The sequence below is a fragment of the Hipposideros armiger genome, unplaced genomic scaffold, assembly GCF_001890085.2.
Source record: "Hipposideros armiger isolate ML-2016 unplaced genomic scaffold, ASM189008v1 scaffold_82, whole genome shotgun sequence".
Taxonomy (NCBI): domain Eukaryota; kingdom Metazoa; phylum Chordata; class Mammalia; order Chiroptera; family Hipposideridae; genus Hipposideros; species Hipposideros armiger.
The window spans coordinates 4,203,079-4,207,622 of record NW_017731432.1 but is presented as its reverse complement, the minus strand read 5'-3'; the positions used below and the strand labels follow the sequence as shown (position 1 = coordinate 4,207,622).

The 4,544-nt window shown below is 45.2% G+C and overlaps 1 pseudogene; it reads left to right on the top strand.

Annotated features, from left to right (window-relative positions):
- The first annotated feature begins 3,312 nt into the window (after positions 1-3,312).
- Positions 3,313-4,481, top strand: LOC109383364 (tropomyosin alpha-4 chain-like; annotated as a pseudogene).
- Positions 4,482-4,544: the final 63 nt, after the last annotated feature.

Here is a 4,544-nt window from a genome sequence, read left to right as displayed (position 1 = left end):
AGGGCAGTGTCACTGGCCCTCATATGTGGGATCCGAACCGGGGCCCTCTGGCATCCCAAGCGAGTTCTTAACCATCGCGCCACTCGGCCGGCCCCACAACTACGCAGCTTTGCTGTTGTAGTGTGAAAGCCGCCATAGACAATAGTAAACAAATGGGTGTGGCTGTGTTCCAGTAAAACTTGATGGATACTGAATTCATTTGTCATGAAATACAGTTTTGAATTTTTTTCAAACAGTTACAAATATAAAAACCATTCTTAGCTCATGGGCCCTGTTGGTGCACAGTACTGTGCCAACCCCTGGCATAAAGAAATACAGGATCTAGTAAAAAGAGGATCTAGGTCCAAGACTTGCTGAATGGCAACATTTAAGGCCAGGCAGAGAAAAGAAGCTGGTAAAGGAGCCAGAGGGAGCAATTAGAGTGACAGAAGGAAAGCCAGCGGGGGTGGGGGGGGTGAGGGTGATGTCATGGTCTCATACTATTGTGATGTCTTGTTATTGGGACTAAAAGGTGATTATTGAGTTATTGAGTGGCATTGCAAGGGCAGTTTCTGTGCAATGGAGTGGAAAAAAACTTGATTAGTTTTCTCAACTTGAAATAGAAGGGGAAGTTAAAAAATACAGTATATGTAGATAGTTCTTTTAAGAAGTATGATTTTAAAGAGGCTGAGAGAATTGGCTGGTGGCTGGGGAGGAACACAGAGCAGAGGGCCACTTTTAAAAGGAATAAACTGCCTGATGACGGATAGGCCCTCTTACACTTGGCTCCAGATCCTATCCCATCCCTTGGAAGGGATTCTCTCAACATCTCATCTTTCTTCTGTTTCTTCAACCTTCCACTGGCTTCCCAGCACATTTAGAATAAAATCTAAATTTCTTACCATGTCCTGGAGACCCAGGGATATTGGACCTCTGCATATTCTTTGACTTATCAGTTTGACTGCTTACCTCCTATCTGTCCCCCTCACTCAACTGCAGGCACTCTGCTGTTTCTGCCTCAGGCCTTCATACCCTGAAACAAGATGCTTATCTCCTAGGTCTTAACATGGCTTCCTCCCTCACTTCAAGTCTGCTCAAAATCTCACCCCCACCCCCCAATTCTCACACACTGGGAGGCCTTTTCTGAGCTTACTTTCTAAAGTAGCAACACTCATCTCTACTCATTTGATACTAGTATTGTTTTTATATGCTCATTATCTGTCTTCCCCACTAAAATATAATAAGCATGAGAGTAGAAACTTTGTGTTGTTCACTATTATTTTCTAACACCCAGAATAATGCCTGGCATTTAGTAAGCACTCAATAAATATTTGATCGGCCTGCTCAAATATTTGAGCAAATTATTGTTCTCACTACTACATTGTCTTCAATGGGTTGTCGACAAAAAATATCCAGCCTAAGAGAAAATTTATAAGAGTTTATTTGAGACAAACTGACGACAATTGCCGGGAAGCAAAATCTCAACAGATTGAGAAAATGGCCGTTTTGCAATTTATACATTAGAATCAAAGGAGGAAGTTTACATGAAATCCATTGGTTGTAGATTAAGGGGGTGGGAGAAAGCAAAGTGAGGAAATCTCTGGGATTGGATAAAAAGTAAAATGGACAGACACACACTTCTTTTACATTGGTGGGTACAGCATAATTAATAGCATTTTACAGCACATAGAGATAGTATTTGGGGAGCAAGATAACAATGAGGGACTTTGTAGTTTCCTGCTCTAGTGTGGTGACTTGTGGCCCCTGGGGGGTTCGGAAAAAGAGATTACTCTGATATTGTAAGGGTATGTTATCTTAGATGCAAAAAGATGACAGACAGGCTTAAAGTAAAGATTGACCTTTGTCAAGGAAGCTACAGGCCAAGGATGTGACTTCCCGCCATGGCCCACCTTTGTCAGGAACTTTTTATGTTCAGCCATCCTCTGTGGTTATTTGCAGTCTCCTAAGCTTGTCAGGTTTAACATGTGGCCCTTTTTCCATCCTCAGGGTTTTCCTAGTAGACAGAGATCCTAGAGTACAATGCAAGTATCTCATTCATCTCTCCACCTCCAGACCCTTGGCACAGAAAGGGAAGAGGCAATCGCTTTGGGCACTAAAAGGAAAAGGTGGATTCAAGGGGCACTTGTTAGGGGATGGAATTTTGTGATAGACTGGATTATGAGGTTGAGAGAAGAGTGACACGAGGTTTCTTCCCTGGGAAACCACTTGAATGGTGGGATGATATCAATTAATACAGACCACAAGAGAGGCAGTATTCTAGAAAGTTAAATTTAGGATGAGTTTGAATTGCTTGTAGGGCATATAGGTGGCTATTCCTTATATTACAAGTAGTTGGAAAAATTAGTCTGAAGCTTGGAAGAGAATGAGACTGGTATTTCCCACCCCCGCCCACCATGGTCTCATCCCTCTACCCACCTAACCCAGTGGTTCACCCCATCAGCCAGTCTGCAACACATGAGCATTATCTCTGTGTGTGTACTTGAGTAGTAGACTAATTATAAATACTTCTGAATCTCTATTGGGCAATATTCAAGAGCGATCCCTGGAGCTCTTGAAATCAGAGTAAGGCAGCTCTTCATGTTTCACACCATGCCCTCCAAGTTTCTACTCTTGCTTCAGCAGAAGTCATAGGGGCTCTGTAATCCCATGTCATCCTGGAGAGCCTCTCTCCTGTTCCCCTCCAATACTCTAGCCTGGCCACCACTTCACTTGCTTTGAGACCATTAACATTAATCATATTATGCCTTTGTCCCTATTTTCATTAGTCACCTTAAAAAAATCATCTCCTAGATGTATCACCTACATTCTAATCCTGACACAGGTTATTATTATTATTTTTAAGATTTTTATTGGGGAATTGGGGGATGGGAACAACGCTGGGGAATTGGGGGAAGGGGAACAGACAAGTTGCTGTCCTTTTGTTCTGCAGTCTAGTTGTGGAGGACGTTGCTTCTCTGGCCCAAGTTGGCACCATCATTGCGCTCTTCCCGGGCGAGGCAGATCAGTCGCCCGCTTCTGGACGGCTGCTCACGCTGGCTGCTGGCTACACACGGTAGCCCATGACAACCCACTGCAGCAGGGGACTGCAGCCTACTCCAGCAACCCAGGGCAGCCCAGCTTCCGGTTGAGTTGTTGTTCAGCATCTTAGCTGTAAAGGGCAGTGTCACTGGCCCTCATATATGGGATCCGAACCTGGGCCTTTTGGCTTCCCAAGCCAGCTCTTAACCAATGTGCCACTCGGCCTGCCCAACACAGGTTATTTTTTAAAAACCAATTTCCACCATCCATTTCCTAAAATCTTATATGTTCTATGTCATTCATCAGAAAAATCCTCTAGGAGTCCAGCCGAGCCCAGCGCCAGCTGCGTGCGCCCCCGCGCCTCTGCGCCATGGCCGGCCTCAACTCCCTGGAGGCGGTGAAACGCAAGATCCAGGCGCTGCAGCAGCAAGCGGACGAGGCGGAGGACCGCGCTCAGGGCCTGCAGCGGGAGCTGGACGGCGAGCGCTAGCGGCGCAAGAAAGCTGAAGGAGATGTGGCAGCTCTCAATCGAGGCATCCAGCTTGTTGAGGAGGAGTTGGACAGGGCTCAGGAACGACTGGCCACAGCCCTGCAGAAGCTGGAGGAAGCAGAAAAGACCGCCGATGAGAGTGAGAGAGGAATGAAGGTGATAGGAAACCGGGCCATGAAAGATGAGGAGAAGATGGAGATCCAGGAGTTGCAGCTCAAAGAGGCCAAGCACATTGCAGAGGAGGCCGACCGCGCAAATACGAGGAGGTAGCTCTAAGCTGGTCATCCTGGAGGGCGAGCTGGAGAGGGTGGAGGAGCGTGCCGAGGTGTCTGAACTAAAATGTGATGACCTGGAAGAAGAACTCAAGAATGTCACTAACAACCTGAAGTTGCTGGAGGCTGCCTCTGAAAAGTATTCTGAAAAGGAGGATAAATATGAAGAAGAAATTAAACTTCTGTCTGACAAACTGAAAAAGGCTGAGACCCGTGCTGAATTTGCAGAGAGAACGGTTGCAAACTGGAAAAGACAATTGATGACCTGGAAGAAAAACTTGCCCAGGCCAAAGAAGAGAACGTGGGCTTACATCAGACACTGGATCAGACACTAAATGAACTTAACTGTATATAACCAAAACGGAAGAGTTGTTTCAACAGAAGCTCCAGACCTCCGTGTCTTTCTCTTCTCTTGTAAGAAGTTTTCTTTTGTTACTGCATCTGTGCTTTGCTGGAAATGTCAAGCAAATTATGAATATGTGACCAAATCTTTTGTATCAGAGAAGCTTTGAGCACCAATTAAATCTAATTCCTTCCTATTTTTTTTTCAAATGGCACCAGCTTTTTCAGCTCTATTTTTATTCTTAAATTGCATTTATTCCTAAGGTAGGCAGGGTGTTTCCTATTGGACATAGTCTCTTAATACTGAGGGCATTTGGTTCCTGGGAGATTAGACAACGCCACACTTTCAAAACACGGACTCCAATATCTAGTCACTGGTCAATTTAAAAGGTTGAAGAATAGAACCGCAGAGTCACCATTGG